We start from the raw sequence: 22,428 nt of genomic DNA on the forward strand, positions 1-22,428 counted from the left end.
GTAACAGGGCATGGACATGGGGAAAGAAAAATGAGAGTTGACAAATACAGGATATGTCCATTCCTGTAGACATTTCTGAGAACCCCAGAACAGTATGGTGGACATGAAATATTGGGTCCAAGAATTAGAGATCAGGGGCTGCATTGACTTTCCACTTACCAGTGTGTGGCACTGGGCATGCCACTCCACTGTTCTGAGATTCTGTTTCCACATCCATTTTCCCCTCCCATACAACACACCCTTCATCTGTGCCTTGTCTTGTGTTAATGTCTTTCCCAACACTAATAGCAGCTTAGGTGTCATAGTCTTCTCCCTATCCCAAGGGCTGGAACTCTGTCTGTCCTATTCCTTATAGTTTAATCCCCAGAGGCTGAACTGTGGGATCTACTTGGTACATGATATTGCACAAAAATTTCCTGCAGAGTCCAAGCACCATATAAGAGGGAGCCTTGAAGGCATGAGCTCAACTCCAGCCTTTGCCCATGGCCAGACATGATGGACACCCATCAGAGCCTAGTCTGTCAGCTCCTGGGTGTGTGATTCCTGTGCCCCAACATACCATTCTAGGGCAGATGTCACATTTCAGACTTTATGGAAGGGCACTCATCCTAACATTTTACCACATTTCTATAATATGATCCCACACTTACATATCCAAGCTAGAGAATTCTCTTGCAAATTAAAAAAAATTATTCTTTCCTAACTTGCTGGAGATGAGTGAAGGTTGCCCCATAGATGGGTATGTACTGACCCATTCAAGATTCCCCAGGTTTGCCTCCTCTTCCTCATCTCCTCCACTTGCAGGAGGCCTTCTAATCAAAGTCTACCCAGCCTTTAATATACATAACTCAGTGCTTAGCTACAGCTTCCCCTGTGCAGGATCAAAGGGTCTATGCTTTCTGGAGTCAAGCTGGTAAATACGGACTTTAATATGCTCTGTCTCAAGACACAATATAGAGAGCTGCTTCCAAACCCCACCCTGACTTGCATATATTACTTCTTCCAGATACAGGGATTTAACTTCCTTAACACAGGTGAATTTGCAAACACCTCCTCTGCCAACTCAGCTTTCTTGGCCAAAAATGCCCAATTTTCAAAGTAGTTCATGCCCACCCATCACAGGACCAGGTCAGTGGCCCCCTCAAGAACTTGTCTGAGCTCTTAGTCTTGCCTCCTCCTTTGACAACCTCCAGTCTTCAGCAGCCAGCAAAAGAGCCCATCCTTCAGCATCTACAACCACACATGCAGCTGCATTAGCAGACCTGGAGTGCAGGGAGAGCAGGTTAAGTGAGTAACAAGATGGCTACCCGACACCCGCAAAGCACTGTATAGAACCATGTGGCTGTGACCAATCCTCCACATGCACAAAGTTGTATCCATTGGCCAATCAGTTCTCCCAGATGAGTGAAAAACTCTACCCTAGTGCTCCATTCATTCCATCCAGCTCCTTAGCCCCAGCACTATGTTCCTGAGATCCCAAGGGACTCCACAGAGGCCGACTGTGCCATAACTGATACCCACTTTACATGTTGCTGTTTCTGCTCCTGCACACAAAGCCCAACAGATTTGCACTCCATCCTGGGTCCTAGCTCAGGATCACTACATCTCAGCTCCTAAAAAGTCCTCTTCCCACAATGCAGCTCCCTACCACCACCCTACAAAAGGCTCATCTTGCCTTGCTCTGCTTGCCATGCTCAGGCTACCTGGGAACTCTGCAGAGAATTGCCAACTGCCGAGTCTCTCTGTCTCTGGAGACACAGCGAGGTGCAGGAGTGGACAGGCTAAGGGAAGGCAGGAGAGAGAAGAGGGTACAAGGAGCAAAAGTTCAGGCCCCTCTGGGGTTGGCCATTCCTTTTCCCGGAGAGTTCCACTGGTAGAATCAGGTTCCATGGGCTTATATGTGGGCCAGAGTCCCTACATCCTTCCCAGATGTGGCAGAGGGCTGAAGAAGGGTTTCCGGTGGCAGTGCAGAGCCACCCTATACATGCCCAGGCCCATGTGTGGATACTTCCCAGATGTCTGAAGGGGTGAGGAGCACACTGCTGGGGCAAATTTCTGCCCCCACACACACCCACATGATCAAAGCAACATCTTTGCCAGTCCCTGCCAGGACTGGGGGGGTGGAAACACCTGATCTCTACTCCCCAGGATGTTGTGCAGCACTGCATGCATCCCTCCCCAGCCTCGAGGCATCCACAGCAACACCATGTTACCTCACAGTCCTGTGCCCCTGAGTTCCTCTGTCCCTGAGCCCAGCAGTGCCACCAGGAAGCCATTTCAGGAGGGTCCCAAAGGGCTCTAGGCTCTGGGAGCGCAGGATGACACGGCGGGTCTGATGCCTGCCACTGTTGAAGGAGAAAGCTTCTGGGAGGCTGGGTTGAGGGGTTCCCTGCCCACAGATGCTTGGGCTCAGAGAGCTTGCAAGTTTTTGACAGGGCTGCAACCCCTACTGCAGCTGGGAGCACCACAGGGAGAGACCATGGAAAGCAACCGTCCAACCAGACTCCCAGTGATCAGCGTCATCAGCTGCCTGCACCGCTCCACTGGAACCAGACATCTCACAAGAACCATGAGCCCAAAGTCAGACCCCCTGCTGCTGCTCCTTTCTGCCCATCCTGGAACCTGGCACCCAATGCCTACCTCAGAAGACAGTCTCAGCCCATGAGCCTCTGCAGCCCTGGCTCCATGGGAATGTGCCCAGCCCCACATCTATGCTGACTAAATATGGCTTCCTGAGCACAGACTGGAAAACTTGGGAAGTGACTTGCAGATATCAAATGAAGACAACTGTTATCCCACCCAGTTTGTGCAGCAATAGAAGGTATTGAGCAGAATGTGGAATATGAGACCAGGTTCCCATCTCCTCTGCATCCAAAGAAACCGATTGGTAGGGTGCAGTGATTGCAAACAGTTGAACTGAATGTCCTTAAGTCTGGCAGCGACTGCCTGCCAGAAACAGTTGAAGAAATTTGGCAGATGGAGGCCAGTCCATATGTTGATACTCAAGGCCAAGGTGCCAATGGCTAAGGTGCCATTGGTGGATTCTTTGGCCACACCAAGGCTGACTAGACTGCTATGTCTTGCTTGTTTGCTCTTGAGGCACTGCAAATGTTTTAACCAGTCTCAGTGGCCTGTAAGCCACTGCTCCAGCCAGCCAACAGGGACACGGAGGGTAGAAAGGCAGCCCATGGCCATTGATGCCAGACTATGTTCTGATGTCACCATCAGTTAAAGCAAAGACACCTGTTCTGGAGAGCACATTCAGGGGATGCTTGGAGAGCCAAGTCATGACTTTCAGGAAACTGAGATCCAAAACAAAATTGAATACTCAGTACTTTGCTCATGTTCCCATAGCCAAAGTCTTCTTCCTCCAGTCAAGCAGGATAGGTGCTGGATGCACCTCCCTAACAATAGAGGGCATGCACATGTGTGTAATGAGTGATCCCTAATTCTGCCACTCTCCCTTTCCCCATATTGCTTGAGGCTTCATCTATTCCCAGAAGCTATAAGCAGCCATGAGGCCCCTAAACTTTTTTCAACATTCATGGCAATTAGTGCAGATTTCAGAATTAGAGAAAGGGGTACAACTGACAAGAGTATGGAACTGGCAGGAGGCTTGACATTATCTAAAATTTGGTCTTGTTTTGCTGCAAAGAATGCCTCTGAGATGGAAATCTCTGAGGAAAGATCAATGCAGCAATAGGACTAGCCTCAGAATATCAGACCAGATGGCCATTTCCACAAGGACTCTACTTGGTGTGTTCTGTTCTTTACTTTTTTTAAAAGTAAAATGAAAAATGTTTCTGAGAATACCATGAGTTCTACTTTGTGGGATTCACAAGTCCCAGTAGTTGATGATTCCATTTTTCATGAACTTACACATGTTGTGAATTTGGGGTTTACTTATTAGTTCTCGAGAGAAGCCTGCTTTCATTGAGATTTGCATAGTGGAGTAATTGCATATGGGGACTCAGTGCAGGCAGAACTCGTAAAGAGGGTGGGTTGTACTTGAGTCTGGGAAGAAGGCCCTGGGCCAGGCAGCTGCCAGACTAGAGTGTGCAGTGGGTTTCACAAACACAGGGCAGGGTATGTGCAACACTAAGAGGGAAATCCTCTGCTCTAATTGTGTTTGGAGCATTACTCCATGGCTACTTTCCATCATGGAACTTAAGAATCCAATTATAGTGTAGCATTTTTTTATATCTCACACAAATTTGAGTTCTTCATAATGATCATACAAAATGCATATCATAGTTGTGTGAATGTGGCCTAAGAATAAAGACACAAGTTGGAATATCTGCTTCCCATTTCAGAGAAACTGGGTTCAAGACTCACCTTCTCAATATCAGCTTTCTATTTAGCTTCGCCTAAGAAGGTAACAGAAAATGATACATTTAATTGATTTCCTGCAATCTATGTGTAAGATCATGATAGCTAGTTCAGCTCCTCACTTTATCTTGTCACAATTCTACCCATCAAGTGCATTAGAAAAGTGGATCTACAATAGGTTTCCTTTTGGTGCTTGGTTAGTTGTCACTGATCAGGGAGAACATGATATTTGTGCCTCTGTGACTGGCTTATTTTACCCAGCATGATGTGTTCCAGATTCCTCCATTTTGTTGCAAATGAACGGATGTCATTTTCTTTTTACTTCTGTATAGTATTCTATAGAGTGCATGTCCCATCATTTCTTTATCCAGTCAACTGTTGATGGGCATTTGGGTTGATTCCAGGTATTAGCTATTGTGAATTGAGCTGCAATAAACATTAAGGTGCAGACCATTTTTTTGTTTGCCAATTTAATTTCCTTTGGGTAAATTCCAAGGAGTGGGATGGCTGGGTTGAATGGTAGGGTTATATTCAGGTTTCTGAGGAATCTCCAGACTGACTTCCATAGTGGCTTGACCAGTTTGCATCCCCACCAACAGTGGGTTAGTGTCCCTTTTTCCTCACATCCTCACCAGCATCTATTGTTGGTAGATTTCTGAATGTGAGCCATTCTCACCGGAGTGAGGTGAAACCTCATTGTGGTTTTGATTTGCATTTCCCTGATGGCTAGTGATCCTGAACATTTTTTCATGTGTCTGTTGGCCATTAGGATTTCCTCTTTTGAAAAATGTCTATTTAGGTCCTTGGCTCATGTACAACTTAATACTTTATCCTTTTTAGTATTTTTTGTTCTACTTAATACTATTGGTTTAATTCTGTAATTAACACACAATTATTCTTAGGTGTTGAAATTTAACTGAAAACTGATCTCTGTTAAATATAAGAGTGGGAATAAGAGAGGGAGGAAATGTACAATTTGGGTTATGCTCAATATGACTTGCCCATGAAGAGTTAAAATTGTATATGTGTGGGTGTAAAAAGTTAAGCTTAAGCTTACAGGTTTAAACCTTCCTGGTGCAGCTGTGAAAATAAGACAGAGTAAAGTAGCATCTTGACAGTAGGGACTCCATTTTGGAGCACTTGAGACTCCATTCTGAGAAAGCACCCCCCCCACCGTGAGACTCTGGTCTGAAACTGTGATCTCAAATAGTCGGACAATAGCAGTGCACTACATCACCCTTGGCAGAGCACAAAAAAACCCATAGCATGATTGTTCAAGCTTAAAAGTAAAAAGGTTGCACCTGGGTTACCTGGGCTAATAATAAAGATGTGATTTGTCTGTGTCTTACATTAATGTCAAGTCCTAATTCTAATTGTAAGATTGTAACTGGTATTGTCAAGATTATGATAAATATTAATTTCACTTAGGTTTTAGGTTATGTTGACCCCAGTAACCATATACTCTCTTTTGATTTTATGTACTCTCTTTTGATTTTAGCAACTGTGTATAGCAACCGTGCATAGCAACCATGTATTCCCCCCTTCCCGGTTTTGCGGTTTTTGCCTTTATAAACCCTAACCTTTGGTTATTCGGGGCTGCTCTGCTTTTGTATGATCAGACAGCCCCAGCATGCTGGATAATCAATAAAGCTTCCCCTTGCTGTTTGCATAAGAGACGTCTCTTGGTGACGTTTTTCGGGCAGTAGACTCTAACACCCAAATGGTAGAGTTAGAAATGTACCAGGGGATTCCAAATCAATCCCATCAAAGTGGCATGTACCAATGCCATCTCACTAGTCCAACTGATCAATTTCAGTTCACAATTGATCATACTGAGTCATCTAAGAGTCAAAGGGATCACATAAACAAGACCAGTGTCTGCTAATACTGATAGAATAAAAAAGGGAGAGAACGATCCAACATGGGAAGCGAGATACACAGCAGACTCATAGAATGGCAGATGTCCTAAACAGCACTCTGGCCTCAGAATCAGCCCTTAAGGCATTCAGATCTGGCTGAAGAGCCCATGAGAGTATTCCAGGCATGGAAAGCCAAGACACTCTGGCAAAAAAAAAAAAAAAAACCTAAATGAAAGATCTCTGCGAGTGAGATCCCAGTGGAAAGAACGGGTCATCAAAGAAGGAGGTACCTTTCTCTGAAGGGAGGAGAGAACTTCCACTTTGACTATGACCTTGTCTAAATAAGATCAGAGTTTCAGAGTTGGCAAACTCAAAAGTTTTCCATAGCCTTGGCAACTCATGACAAGAGCCTAGGGAGATTACTGATGCCATAAACTAGAGTGTCAATTTGCTAAGTCAACAACAGGAGTCACTGTGCACTTACTCCTCATGTAGGATCTCTGTCCTTAATGTGTTATTCAATGTGAATTAATGCTAAAACTAGTACTCAAACAGTATTTTACATTTTATGTTTCTGTGTGGATGCAAACTTTTGAAATCTTTACTTAATATATACTTAATTGATCTTCTGTATATAAAGATAATTGAAAATGAATCTTAATGGAATTGAATGGGAGAGGGAGTAGGAGTTGGGAGGGTTGCAGGTGGGAAGGAAGTTATTGGGGGGAAAGCTGTTGTAATCCATAAGCTATACTTTGGAAATTTATATTTACTAAATAAAAGTTAAAAAAAAAAAAGAAAAATGATCTGCAAATGGGCACTGCCTCTTGCCCTCTTGTCTTTCTGTGTCTCTTTCTGGCATAGAGATAATTGTTTTCATTTGAGTGAATAAAGAAACATAAAACTTATCTTGATAGATTAATTCAGTAAAAATAATGTTCATATCCAGTTAATATCAAAATATCACCCTCTTTTTAGACTTGCATAGATATTAAAAATTCATCTCAAATGGTGGGAAGGTGAGAATTTCCAAAAGAATCCTGAAGGTGCAAAATAAAATTAGAGGGCATTGTAGCTATAACAGCTTTCATATTTCTGTTCATAAAGTACCCGTATACCACTGAATGTGTTTTATATTTAATACAATTTGATATTCCAAAACATAACATGACATGACTACTTATACTAATGTTTTCAAAAATTTCAGGTGATTTCTATTGTAACATCTCAAAGTTACAACCGTGAATTCCCCAGAAATCACTGATATTAAGATTTTACAAGTATGCTCTAGTCAACCCAATGCTATGCAACTCACACACTATTCCTAGAATGATTTTCTTATATGTTACACTTTAATGTCCCGGCTTCAATAATTGTGCTTCTATACATCACAAATTGTATGACAGCAACTGTCATGTTCATGTCAACAGTTGGTGTGTGGCGTGTAAGAGTGATGAAATGAGTAACAATATGAGTAATTGATGTCAACATTCAAATATTGCATGAATCCATCTGCTAACATAATACAGCACATCTCACTGGATTTTATGGGAGAGATGATAGGTTAGCTGAAAGAATATATTCTCAAAATCAAACCAGTTTTACTGCTGAAATATTATACACATTTTAAAAACCCTAACTGATTGACTTGAAAGTGATATAGATTTCCCATTTGCTGTTTTATTCTATTTTAAGATTTATTTATTTATTTTAAACTCACAGTTACACAGAGAGAGAAGGAGAGGCAGAGAGAGAGAGAGAGTGAGGTCTTTCATCAGCTGGTTCACTGCCCAATTGGCTGCAATGTTTGGAGCCTCACCAATCAAAAGCCAGGAGCCAGGAGCTTCTTCCAGGTCTCCCATGTGGGTGCAGGGGACCAGGGACTAGGGCCATCTTCTATAGCTCTCCCACAGCAAAGAGCTGGATTGGAGGTGGTGCAGCTGGGACTTGAACCAGTGCCCACATGGGATGCTGGCACTGCAGGAGGCGGCTCTACTCACTACGCCACAGCGCCAGCCCTGGTTTATTCTTTAAATATCTGAAATAGCCATGGCTGAACCAGGCAGGTTCCAAAAGTCTAAATTGTAATCTGGGTTAACAATGGTGGCAACAGGAACCCTCTTCTAAGCCCCCATAAGGCCCTGTAATAACATAATTTATATTCATAAATGTGCCCTGACATAGGACAGAAGTTGGGTTTTTTCAAAGCATGATTTTTTTTCCACAAGTTGATTTATTATGGAAATTACTTCTGCCCAGGTATGTTTACATTAAGTACACATTCTTGCACAATAAAATGGGTGCATTAGATGTAAGCTACAATGCTGACACAATTTTGTTCATTAAATCACTTTTTCTTTGTGAGTAAGGTGCTGTTTATGGGAGATAACAAGTTACAATCTTGACTTTCAGTGTATGCCTGGTCCATCACTGGCTACTGTAAATGTTAAAGAGATTAGCCTGCAAATGAGAAAATACTCTCTGTCTCTTCCAAAACCATCAATCAATATTTTAAAACTTTGTATATTTCACTGGTCAAACTAGTTTAATTTGGATAGATGCTCTTTCAGCTTCAACATCAGTCTTATAAAATCCACAGACGAATGTTGTTACAAGATGGATTTGTACAATTTTAGTATCTTGACTTCATTTACCTGTATATTCTTATATATTCCAAAACCCTTACATGCCAGACACTTATCAGCTGCTGACATGAGCAAGATAAGAGGGTTCTTGGAATTGTGGAATTTTCAGGGTAATGGAAATGCAGTTACTGAAGCCATAAAATGAAAGTCTACATGGAAGAAAATCAGGATAGGGGGCGCGCGCAGCTGCACCTCGGTGGGCCTGGCTCCTTTTGGCGCCTGTGTGGCCCTACCCCTGTGTGACTGCGAGGAAAACGAAGATAGTAGACGAGCCTGAGGGGCGGCTGTGACTCCCTGGCCCAGGTCCTTGCCGCTTTCGCTGCCGGGAGCTTCCCTCCTCTTGGGATTCCGTGAGTCGGAGCGCCCCAGTGGCCTAGCCCCACCAGTGGAATGGTCGCCGAGGCCCACGGCGGCGGGCGTCTGCGCGCCCAGTAAGCGGACGAGGGAGGCTCGAGGGACCTCCACCCCCACGCCAGGCGAGAAAGCCGCCGGCATGGCAAATGTGCAATACCAACATGTCTGTGTCTACTGATGGTGCTGTAAGCACCTCACAGAGTCCAGCTTCGGAACAAGAGACCCTGGTTAGACCAAAGCCATTGCTTTTGAAGTTGTTAAAGTCTGTTGGTGCACAAAAAGGCATTTACACCATGAAAGAGGTTATATTTTATCTTGGCCAGTACATTATGACTAAACGATTGTATGATGAGAAGCAACAACATATTGTGTATTGTTCAAATGATCTTCTTGGAGATTTGTTTGGAGTGCCAAGCTTCTCTGTGAAAGAGCACAGGAAAATATATACAATGATCTACAGAAACTTGGTAGTAGTCGATCAGCAGGAACCATCAGATTCAAGTACATCTGTGAGTGAGAACAGGTGTCACCTTGAAGGTGGGAATGATCAAAAGGACCCTGATCAGGAGCTGCAGGAAGAGAAACCTTCGTCTTCAAGTTTGGTTTCTAGACCATCTACCTCATCCAGAAGGAGAGCAATTAGTGAGACAGAAGAAAATTCAGATGAATTATCTGAATGCCAAAGAAAGCAGCACAAATCAGATAGTATTTCCTTGTCCTTTGATGAAAGCTTGGCTCTGTGTGTAATAGGGGAGATATGTTGTGAAAGAAGCAGTGGCAGTGAATCGACAGAGACGCCATCAAACCTAGATCTTGATGACGGTGTAAGTGAACATTCAGGTGACTGGTTGGATCAGGATTCAGTTTCTGATCAGTTTAGTGTAGAATTTGAAGTAGAATCTCTAGATTCAGAAGATTGCAGCCTTAGTGAAGAAGGACAAGAACTCTGAGATGAAGATGATGAGGCATAGCGAGTTACTGTGTATCAGGCAGGGGAGAGTGAGACAGATTCATTTGAAGAAGATCCTGAAATTTCCTTAGCTGACTATTGGAAGTGTACTTCAGGCAATGAAATGAATCCTCCCCTTCCACCACATTGCAACAGATGTTGGGCCCTCCGTGAGAATTGGCTTCCTGAAGATAAGGGGAAAGACAAAGGGGGAATCCCTGAGAAAGCCAAACTAGAAAACTCGACACACGCGGAAGAAGGTTTTGATGTTCCTGATTGTAAAAAAACTACAGCAGATGATTCCCAAGAATCCTGTGTTGAGGAAAATGATGATAAAAGCACACAAGCCTCTCAATCACAAGAAAGGACTTCTCTCAGCCATCAACTTCTAATAGCATTATTTATAGCATCCAAGAAACACAAGACAAAGAAGAAAGTACGGAATCTAATATTCCCCTTAATGCCATTGAACCTTGTGTGATCTGCCAGGGTCGACCTAAAAATGGTTGCATTGTTCATGGCAAAACAGGACACCTAAAGTCATGTTTCACATGTGCCAAAAAACTAAAGAAAAGGAATAAGCCCTGCCCAGTATGTAGACAACCAATTCAAATGATTGTGCTAACTTATTTCAACTAATTTACCTGTCCATAGAAATGGAATTATGTATTTCTAACTATGAAGCCCTAAACATTTAGACAACATGGATCTATTTTTATTTACATATATCAAAGAGAGGAATTGTCTCAGCCCACCTAGATTGCCCTTTTACAATGTAATTTAACTTTGGGAGGGGGAAAATGAATTTTAACTTTTCAAAGGAAAATTTCACTTGGGTTGTAATATGATTTGTGTTGGATAAATGACTATAGCTCATTCTTTACCCTTACTCTTGACTTTAAATAGTTGCCACTCCACTTTCTTCTAAATGTAAATGAAAAGTATTGGATTTAAAAAAAATACATATATAAATAGGACATTGAAATATAAATTTAGTGTCTTTTGTGTAAGGAGAGAAAATATTTGTGAAAGAGTTAATATTTAAATTTTGGATACTGTTAAATTGTCTGAGCCTTAGTTTTTCTACTCTCAGAGCTTAAAATACTTTTTTCAGATAAAGAAGTTGGTAGCTGTATTTGGTGCTCTGTAAGTGAAACATGTACTTATTCTTTAAGTCTTTTCAGTGTAACCATGTGGTAAGGAGTACTTGTGGTAACGATGTTAGTTGAGAAAATAGCCATCATTTACCCACACACAAAACCTTCCCAAGCCTCCCTAGTAAACTCAGATTGTTCTGGGTAGGCAGGTATACTAGGCCTTTTCCACACTTTAGGAATTTAGTGGACTCTCTTGTTTCCTCTAAGTTGGAAAGAATTCTGAGACACTTTGAATGATCTTCTTGGGCTGGGTTACATGGTTCCTGGCAGTTGCCTAGGTTTCAGACCAGTTTTAGAAACTAATGAATTCAGAAACTTGGTAAACAGAACTATCCATTTTAAAACTAGCTGGGAAGACTGCAACTTACAAGTTATGCAGAATTCATTCATTCTGTTCCTTCTAAGAATGACAGGGTCAGAACACAGGATTATGAAATTCTCTCAAACTGTAGATTAATTTATTATGGTTAAGTATGAGTCTCCACCAAATACTGAAAATAACTATTGACTTAAGATCCCAGTGTTTTTCTCTTATATTTGACAGTTGTGCATATTCAGATGAGGGCTATAAAACCAACTGAACTAACTAAATTTTAGAACTGAGGGATAATTTGTGGAGCTGATTACTAACAGAACATTGTTGATATAAGCTTTATAAGCAAAGGTCACATACATCATGATTCCATGTGCATATCTAGGTAGGAAGCGATTGACTGGCAGTACTTTATTTTTGGTCTTCAAATACCACAAAGCTTTATTAATTTGTGATTTGTAATATTTCAGCTAGAGCTGTATACATTCATTCTGAAAGTTGGTAGTACAAATGAGATGATAGATGGTGTATGTTAGGATATACCTATGCAGCAGTTGCTATTCACATAACATTCAGCTCTGCACATAGAGTCATTCTGCGTGCTTCTGGATTACCAATGTAGTCTTGATTGTCTAAATTTTTAAGTTTCATGTGCATATATTATTTATTGATTTACAAATAAATGACTTATTAAATGTTAAAAAAAGAAAATCAGGATAGGAACAGTGTGTGAGTTATATAGCATTGGTTTGACTATAGAATATTTGTGAAATCTTAAAAGCAATGCATTTACACACATTGCAATTTGTAGCTTTAAAATTTTGCAATATAAATCACCTGACAATTTTTAAAGTAACATTACAATATGTGGTATTTTAACTCTATTCTGTGGTACTTTACCTGTTTTAAAGATCAAACACAATTTGTTGGGGCCGGTGCCGTGGCTCACTCGGTTAATCCTCCACCTGTGGCACTAGCATCCCATATGGGTGCTGGTTCTAGTCCTAGCTGCTCCTCTTCCAGTCTGGCTCTCTGCTGTGGCCCAGGAAGGCAGTGAAGGATGGCCCAAGTGCTTGTGTCCCTGTGCCCATATCAGAAACTAGGAGGAGGCACCTGGCTCCTGGCTTCAGATCGGCGCAGCGCTGACTGTGTCAGCCATTTGGGGAGTGAACCAACAGAAGGAAGACTTTTTTCACTGTCTCTCTCTCTCTGTCTATAACATAATTTATGTTCTAAAGGTATTTTCTGAACAGTACTGTGAAAACTAGATCTATTAAAATGTTTAAAGTCTTTTTTACAATTTAGAGAGATATTGCATGTTAACTAAATGTAAAAAGCCTTCAAAGAACTAAGAATCTTTTTCTTCAGTTAAGCATACATTTTCCATATGTATGTAAACTGTAATAGGTATACATACTTACTATCCATATCCATACATATATATAATATATGCAAGTTGAAAAAAAAGTAGTGAACTGCTGGTTTCAGAAACTGCAACTTAACTCACTGTGCCACAATACTGGCCCTTTATGTTTGACTTCTAATGTAGGACCCCTTTAAGCATTTCTTATAGATCTCTTATGGAGGGGATGAATAACCTCAGCTTCTGTTTGTGTGGGAAAAATTTTACTTCTTCACTTCTAGAGGTAGCTTACCTATGGGCAGTATTCTCAGATGGGACATTGAGACAAGACCAGTTGTTCATCTGCAGGACTGGATTTGTGTTTCCCAGAATGGGAAAAGCCACTGATAGCTTTGATCATGAAGAAGGCTTTACATTCCCGTTCAAGAAGGGCAAGTGTCTCTTGATTTGTTCTGCCCAGTATGAGAATTTCAAATGGGATAAAAATCAATGTACAGGTACTACATCTAACACAAGGATCTCTGGAAGCTACTTGCAAGAGTGAAAAAACTGGAAAGAAGCAGCTCCTGCTGCTCTTGAAAAATATCAGGAACTACAGAGACCAGAATAGGTAACAGGCACTCACCTGCAGGCCCAAGTGGAAGGTGTACCCTGGCAGATACGGAGAAATTTGGGCCCTCCAGGGCTCCACACATGTAGGGACCTGGCCCTCCTGTAACTGAGGGCACTGAGTTCCCAGTCCCTGGCTGATTTTCAGCACATGAGCTGGGCAAACAGAGCCCAGGCTACCTTTCAGAGCTGCTGGAACAAAAGTGAAAGCTTAGCTGGTTGCTGAGCTACTTGTGATCTAGATCCTGGCTTTGACCTGGCCCATCCTCATTCATTGTGGTCATTTGGGGAATGGAAGAGAAGATGGAAGGATCTCTCTCTCTATCTCTCCCTCTCTGTGTGTGTGTCCTTCTCTGTAAATCTGCCTTCCAAATAAATATTCAAAAATTCCCTGTAGGGCTCATATGGTGGTGTTGGATTGCCTTAGCTTTTGCATTCATAGGAAAAATTTTATTTCTTTTTTGCAAGATGAACAAGCTTCACTAGTTATAGTACACTCATTTAAAAGGTTTTTGGTTTTTTTTTTCTTTCTTTACATTAAATATATTTTTGAAATACTCTTCTGGCCTACTGGTTATTATACATGTGCTGTTTTTCTAATGAGACTTCTTTAGGATCTGTCTCACTTTGTTTTGGATTCTCTCCTTGTCTTCAAATCTTGACAGTGACTATAACATACATTAGAAAACGTCATTTTTGTTTAATATGGCTTGATATTATTGAGCCAAATAAATATAAATATATAATATAAATATAGATTATATAATAATATAATTAGATAAATAATAAATATACATGCTGTATATATGTGCAGGAAATTAGAGAATATTCCAAATTAGTTCCTACTGAGAGAGTAATACACATTATACTTTTACCTGGGATTAAAAATGATACTTTTTTAAGATTAGAAAGATTTGTGAAGCTTTTTGCAACAGAATTGGGCTGACATATATTTTAATTTCAGTGTGCACATTATATCCCTTCATTTAAATTTTTATGTTATTCAGCATCTAACACTCTATTTGTATAACTGGATATTATATGATTGTTACAGTTAGAGTTCTTATAAAATTTTAAAAATTATATATGAAGCCAATGTAAAAGTACCATGGAAAACACATGACATTTGAAGAAACATAGATTTTGCTTTTGTAAGAGCTCTGAAATTTTACTATGTGCATGACATATAACAAGTGACTTACCTTTTCTGCACTTCTTTTTCCATATATAAGAACTACAATTATTAAAGTCAAATGCAAGTTTTTAAAGGAATGCAAGGTAACAATATGAGTCTTTGTTTTTGTTTCCACTGATGTGTTTTCTTAATTTTATGTAAGTTATACAATTATCTGTAATTCATATATACAGATTTAAGAGCATAGTGATACTTCCCACTTTAACCTCTATCCTGCTCATTCTTCAACCCTTCTTCTTCTTCCTTCTCCCATCCTCGCTTTTAAATTTTACAAAGATCTGCTGTCAGTTCACTTTCTGATGGTAAAGTTAACCCTGCACTAAGTAAAAATGCTACAAATAGTATGAAATAAAACATTGTTATTCAACAGAAGGGGCAAGGATGGTAAGCAATCATCAAATCTCAAAAAACGTCCATTTCACTCAAAACGTTACATTTCAGGTTTTCTACTAGTTACCTCAGATCACAGGAAAACATACGGTGTCAGTCTTTTGGGAACTGGCTTTTTTCACTAAATACAATGGTTTCCAGTTGTATCCATTTTATTGCAAAAGACAGGATTTCATTGTTTTCACAGCTGAGTAGTACTCCCTAGTGTATTTATACCACAATTTCTTTATCCAGTCAATAGTTGATGGACATCTGATTCTATTTCTAAGCTATTGTGAATTCAGCTGGAATCAACATAGGCATACAGATAACTTTTATATGCTGATTTCTTTTGATTTGGGCAAATTCCCAGGAGTGGGATGGCTAGATCATATAGTAGGTCTACATTCAGATTTTTGAGGTATTTCCATACTGTCTTTCACAATACCTGCACCAGTTTGCATTCTTACCAGCAGTGGATTAGGCTACCTTTTCTCCCACATCCTCACCAGCATTTCTTGGTTAATTTCTGTATGAGAGCCATTCTAACTAGAGAGAGGTGAAACATCATTACAGTTTTGATCTGCATTTTCCCAATGGATAGTGATTCTGAGTATTTTTTCAAGTGCCTGTTGTCCATTTGAATGTCCTCTTTTGAAAAATGCCTATTTAAGTCATTTACCCATTTCTTAACTGGTTTGTTTTGTTGATTTTTTTAAACTTGTAGATAATGGATGTTAACCCTTTATCAGTTGCATAGTTTGCAAATATTTTCTAGCATTCTGCCTCTTCACTTTGCTGAATGTTTATTTTTCAATGCAAAATCTTCTCAACTTGAAGTAATACCATTTGTCAGTTTTCATTTTGGTAGCCTGTGCTTCTGGGGACTTCTCCAAGAAGTCTTTGCCAATGTCAATGTCTTGCAAACACTGATCTCTAGTAATTAGATCATTTTGGGTCATAGATTTAGGTCTTTGATCCATTTGAGTGGATTTTTGTGTAAGGTGTAAAGTAGGGGTCTAGTTTCATACTTTTGCCTGCAGAGATCCAATTTTCCCAGCACTATTTGTTGAAGAGATTGTCTTTGTTCCATGGATTGATTTTTAGCTCTTTGGTCATAGATAAGTTGGTTGAGATGTGTAGATTGATTCATAGAGTTTGTATTCTGTTCCATTGGTCTGCAAACTTGTTTTTGAGCCAGTGTCAGGTTGTTTTGTTTATAAGTGCTCTGTAGTATATCTTGAAATCTGGTTTTGTGATGCTCTGGCTGCTTCTGTTGTATAAGATTGCTTTAGGTATTCAAGACTCTTTTGCTTCCATATGGATTTTAGTATGATTTTTTTCTAGATGTGAGAAGAATGTCACTTGTATTTTGATTGGGGTCATATCAAATCTGTAAATTGGTAGTATGGACTTTTTGATTATGTGGATTCTTCCAGTCCATAATGATGATTTTTCCATTTTTTATGTCTTCTACTTCTTGCTTTAATGTTTTGTAATTGTCATTGTAGATATCTTTGATGTCCTTGACTAAATTTTCCAAGGTATTTAATTTTTTGTGGTTATTGTGAATGGGACTTATCTTAAAAGTTCTTTCTCAGCCTTAGTATTGTCTGTGAATAGAAAGGCTATTGATTTTTTATGTGTTGATTTTATATCCTGCCACATTACCAAATTTTTTATGAATTCCAATAATCTTTCTGTGGAGTCTCTTGGATCCCCTATATATATATATATATATATATATATATATATATACATATACATATATATATATACACACATATATAGAATTGTGTCATCTGCAAATAAAGATAATTGAATTGCTCCTTTCAAATCTATTTCCCTTTGATATCTTTTTCTTGCTTAATGGCTCTGACTAAAACTTCCAGGACTATATTAAGTAGTAATGGTGAGATGGGCATCTTTTTCTAGTTCTGGATATTAAGGGGGGGTGCTTCCAGTTTTTTGTCAATCAATAGGATTTTGGCCATGGGTTTGTCACAAATTTCCTTGACTGCGTTGAGGAATGTTTCTTCTCTATCCAATTTGCTAAGGTCTTCATCATGAAAGGTTATTGTATTTTATCACATGCATTTTCTATATCTTTTGGGATAATCATATGTTTTTTTGTGTTTGTTAATGTATCACATTGATTTTTGAATGTTGAACCATCTCTGCATATCAGTAATTAATCCCACTTGGTCCAGGTAAAAGATTTCTGATGTGTTCTTGGATTCATTTATCTTTTATTTTGTTGAGGAGTTTTGTGTCTGTTCATCAGGGATATTGCTCTATAATTCTCTTTCTCTGTTTTATCTTTCTCTGGTTTAGGAATTAAGGTGATGCTGGCTTCAGAGAAGGAGGTTGGAAGGATTTGCTGTATTCTAATTGTTTTGAATAGCTTGAAAAGAATTGGAATTAGTCTTTAAGTGTCTGGTAGAACTCAGCAGTGAAGCAGTCTGGTCTTGGGCTTTTCTTTGTGGGAATGTCTTTATCACTGATTCAATCTCTGTCCTGGTTATTGATCTGTTAAGGTGTTCTAAGCCTTAATGACACAATTTTGGTAGATTTTATGTGTCCAGCCATCTATTTATTTCTTCTAGTTCTCCCAATATCTTAGCAGGCAAGCCTTTGCAGTAATTCCTGATGATTCTTTATATTTCTGTGGTATCTGTTGTTATATGTCCTTTCTCATCTCTGATTCTATTGAATTGGATCTTCTCTCTCTTTTGGTGAGTTGGGCCAATCATGTACCAGTTTTGTTTATTTTTTTGAAAAACTGCTCTTCAGCCGGCGCCTCAGCTCACTAGGCTAATCCTCCGCCTTGTGGTGCCGGCACACTGGGTTCTAGTCCTGGTCAGGGTGCCAGATTCTGTCCCGGTTGCCCCTCTTCCAGGCCAGCTCTCTGCTGTGGCCAGGGACAAGTGGAGGATGGCCCAGGTGCTTGGGCCCTGCACCCCATGGGAGACCAGGATAAGTACCTGGCTCCTGCCATTGGATCAGCACAGTGCGCCGGCCGCAGCACGCTGGCAGTGGTGTGCCGGCCACGGCAGCCATTGGAGGGTGAACCAATGGCAAAGGAAGACCTTTCTCTCTGTCTCTCTCTCTCACTGTCCATTCTGCCTGTCAAAAAAAAAAGCTGCTCTTAACTTTCACTGATTTTTGTATTTTTTGTTTCAATTTTATTTTAGCCCTAATTTTAATTATTTGTTACCTCATACTAATTGGGGTTTGGTTTGTTGTTGTTTCTTTAGGTTCTTGAGATGCATTGGCAGATCATTTATTTGGTACTTTTCAAATTGTTTTATGTATGTACCAATTGCTATAAACTTTTATCTTAACACTGTTTTGCTATGTCCAAGTTTTGATATGATGTTTTGTAGTCTTCATTCATTCCCAGAAACTTGTTGATTTTTCCTTTGATTTCTTCTATGAACCAACCTGTTGTTCAATCAGAAGCATGTTGTTCATTCTCCATGTATTTGCATATGATCTAGATATTCTTGAGTTGTTGATTTCCAACTTCATTCCATGTGGTCAGAGAAGACACTTGGTATGATTTTGATTTTATTTTAATTTGCTGAGACTTGCTTTATGGCCAATCAGATGGTATATCCTAGATAAAGTTCCATGCATTAATGAGAAGAATGTGTATCCTGTAACTGTGAAGTGAAAAGCTTGGTAGGTATCACTTAGGTCCATTTGTTCCACGGTGTCGACTAACTCTGTTGATTTTTTGTCTAGTTTATCTGTCCATTTTGAAAGTGGGATTTTGAAGTTCCCTGTTACTATTGTATTGGAGCCTATGTCTCATTTAGATCCATTAATGTTTCTTTTAAATAGCCAAACAAAATGGATTTTGTTGTATATACTTCTATTATAATCCCATTTTCCTGTTGAATTGGTTCCTTAATCATTACACAGTGTCCTTCTTTGTCTCTTTTAAAAGTTTTTGTGTTAAAGACTATTTTGTCTGATATTACAATGGCTACATCTGCCCTTATTTGCTTTCTATTAGCATGGATTATCTTTTTCCATCCTTTGACTTTCAGTCTGCATATATCTTTGTTGGTGAGCTGTGTTTCTTGTAGTCAACAAATAGATGGGTCTTGTTTTTAATCCATTTGGCCAGTCTGAATCTTGTAACTAGAAATTTGAGGCCATTTACAGTCAAGGTTACTATTGATAAGTAATGACTTGGTCCTGCTAGTTTTCTATAAGTAGTCATATTGTTTACTTTGGATTTCTGCAGTTTTTTATTGTGAAAATATCTGCCCTCACATTCTTTTATAAGGATGACTATCTCTGTGTTTCTGTGTGTAACACATCCTTCAGCATCTTATGTAATGATAGATAAGTAGAGACAAATTCTTTCAATTTCTATTTGTTATGGAAGATCTTTATTTCACCTTTATTCACAAATGAGAACTTTGCCAGGTACAATATTCTGGGTTGACAACTTTTTTTCCTTTTGAAAATTGGAGTATGTCTCACCATTCTCTCCTAACATGTAGAGTTTTTGATGAGTAGTCAGGTGTGAGCCTAATTAGAGAATCTTTGAAAGTAATCTTGTCATGTCTCTCATGCACACTTTAGAATCCTTTCTTCATATTTTACGGTCCTATGTTTTACAATGCTTCATGGTGATAATCTTTTATGGTCATGCTTCTAAGGAGTTCTATGTACTTCCTATAGTTGGATGTTCCATTCTTTCTCTAAGTTGGAAAAGCTTTCTGTAATTTTTTTACTATATAGACCTTCCAGCCCATTCTATACTTCTACACCTTCAGAAACTCCTAATACACATACATTGAGTCATTTGACAGCATCCCATAAATTCCCAACACTATTTTTATGTTTCCTAATTTCTTTTTTTGGTCTGATTGAAAGATTTCCAAAGATTCAGTTGTAGCTTGGATACTCTCTTCTGCCTCACCAAGTCTTGATAAGGCTTTCCACTACATTTTTATTTGATCTATTTAATTCTTCATTTCTAGTATTTTATTTTGATTTTTCTTTAAAGTCTCAATTTCATGGGAAAGTATTCTTTCATGTCATGTATGGTTTTCTTTAGTTGGTAGATTGGATTCTGCTTGCTTTAAAGTAATCCTATGGGCCAGCGCCACGGCTCACTAGGCTAATCCTCCACCTTGTGGTGCCAGCACACTGGGTTCTAGTCCTGGTCAGGGAGCCGGATTCTGTCCCGGTTGCCCCTCTTCCAGGCCAGCTCTCTGCTGTGGCCAGGGAGTGCAGTGGAGGATGGCCCAAGTGCTTGGGCCCTGCACCCCATGGGAGACCAGGATAAGCACGTGGCTCCTGCCATCGGATCAATGTGGTGCGCCGGCCGCAGTGGCCATTGGAGGGTGAACCAATGGCAAAGAAAAACCTTTCTCTCTCTCTCTCTCTCTCACTGTCCACTCTGCCTGTCAAAATAAATAAATAAATAAAATAATCCTATGATGAATCTTTGGAATTCCATTTCCACCATTATAAGAATCTCTTCTTTACATTGTTTTATTGAAATGCTGTTGTGTTCTTTTGGTGGGGGGGTCATGATGTCTTTCTTACTCTTTTCTTGAATTTTTGTATTTATTTTTAAGTATTTGAGGAGTTACTTTTTTTTCCTCTGATTGCTTTTATCTTTGAAATATGCCTCTGTGCCTTAGTGGAATATCTTCACTTTCAATGAATACCAAGTGGTGTCAATGTTTGTGTTGTATCTGGTATTTTGCTGTGCATCCGCATCTTCCACACAGGCCCATGATGTTCCTCTTCCTTTCATAGAATTTCCAGTGCAGTTTTCTCTCTAATTCTCCCCTGAGCCTGACTTCCTACACTTGTTTAAAAAACTATTTATCCCTACCCTAGTGCATTACATCATTCTCTATTCCCTCATCTTGAACTCCCTCCTTGAATGTATCACTTCCTATAGATCCCAAATCTATAGGTTAGTAGGATCCATCTATATGCATAGATTATTAGTTCAAGGTTAAGCATTATAATTAGAAATGCATAGGTATTCAGAATACTTATAAAATTTTTAAGTAAATCATTGATGAAAGATTAATGGAGATGGTATTTAGGGTTTGATTTTATATAAAATTTTTGCTACATGCCTATCATAAAGCAGATGATTGCAGAACCTTATTTTGTTTTAAAGATTTAATTACTTTATTTAAAAGGCAGAGTTACAGAGAGGGGGAGAGAGAGAGGGAGGTCTTCCATCTGCTTGTTCACGCCCCCAGGGAACCACAATGGCTAGAGCTGTACCAATCCAAAGCCAGTAGCTAGGAGTTTCTTCCAGGTCTCCCATGTGGGTGCAGTGGCCCAAGGACTTGGGTCATATTTTAGTGCTTTTCCAGGCCATAGCAGAGAGCTAAATTGAAAGTGGAGCAGCCGGCTCTTGATCTGGTGCCCATATGGGATGCTATCATTGCAGGTGGCTTCTTTACCCGCTGCACCACATCGCTGTCCCCAGAACCTTATTTTTTTTTAATTTTTTTGACAGGCAGAGTGGACAGTGAGAGAGACAAAGAGAAAGGTCTTCCTTTTCCATTGGTTCAGCCCCCAATGGCTGCTGCGGCCGGTGCACTGTGCTGATCCGAAGCCAGGAGCCAGGTGCTTCTCCTGGTCTCCCATGCAGGTGCAGAGCCCAAGGACTTGGGCCATCCTCCATGGCACTCCTGGGCCACAGCAGAGAGTTGGATTGGAAGAGGAACAACCAGGATAGAATCTTTTTAATTTTTAAATTAAAAATTTATTTTTTAATTTTTATTTATTTTTAAGAGTTTTTTTTTTCAGGCAGAGTGGACAGTGAGAGAGAGAGAGAGAGACAGAGAGAAAGGTCTTCCTTTGCCATTGGTTCACCCTCCAATGGCCACCGTGGCCGGCGTGCTGTGGCCAGTGTACCGTGTTGATCCGAAGGCAGGAGCCAGGTGCCTCTCTTGGTCTCCCACGCGGGTGCAGGGCCCAAGCACTTGGGCCATCCTCCACTGCACTCCTGGGCCATAGCAGAGAGCTGGCATGGAAGAGGGGCAACTGGGACAGAATCTGGCACCCTGACCGGGACTAGAACCCGGTGTACCAGTGCCGCTAGGCAGAGGATTAGCCTATTGAGCTAATTAGTTTAATTGAATATCATTGTGACTTTGAAAGCCATTTAAAGAACTATTATTGCTTATGTTACTATATTCATAAAGATTTCCTTGATTTCTTGCAAAGAACTTTTATTATCTACAGTACAATTGTATAACCCATATATCTATATATTTTTTAGAACATTA

General features: G+C 40.0%; 1 pseudogene across 1 annotated transcript; it reads left to right on the top strand.

Moving 5' to 3' along the window:
- The first annotated feature begins 9,333 nt into the window (after positions 1-9,333).
- On the top strand, positions 9,334-10,807 carry LOC149122190 (E3 ubiquitin-protein ligase Mdm2 pseudogene; annotated as a pseudogene). The gene has a single exon (XR_016221384.1). The product of XR_016221384.1 is annotated as an E3 ubiquitin-protein ligase Mdm2 pseudogene (transcript).
- Positions 10,808-22,428: the final 11,621 nt, after the last annotated feature.

This window comes from Oryctolagus cuniculus, chromosome 15 (genome assembly GCF_051225735.1).
Source record: "Oryctolagus cuniculus isolate XC-2025 breed Fujian yellow rabbit chromosome 15, ASM5122573v1, whole genome shotgun sequence".
Classification (NCBI taxonomy): domain Eukaryota; kingdom Metazoa; phylum Chordata; class Mammalia; order Lagomorpha; family Leporidae; genus Oryctolagus; species Oryctolagus cuniculus.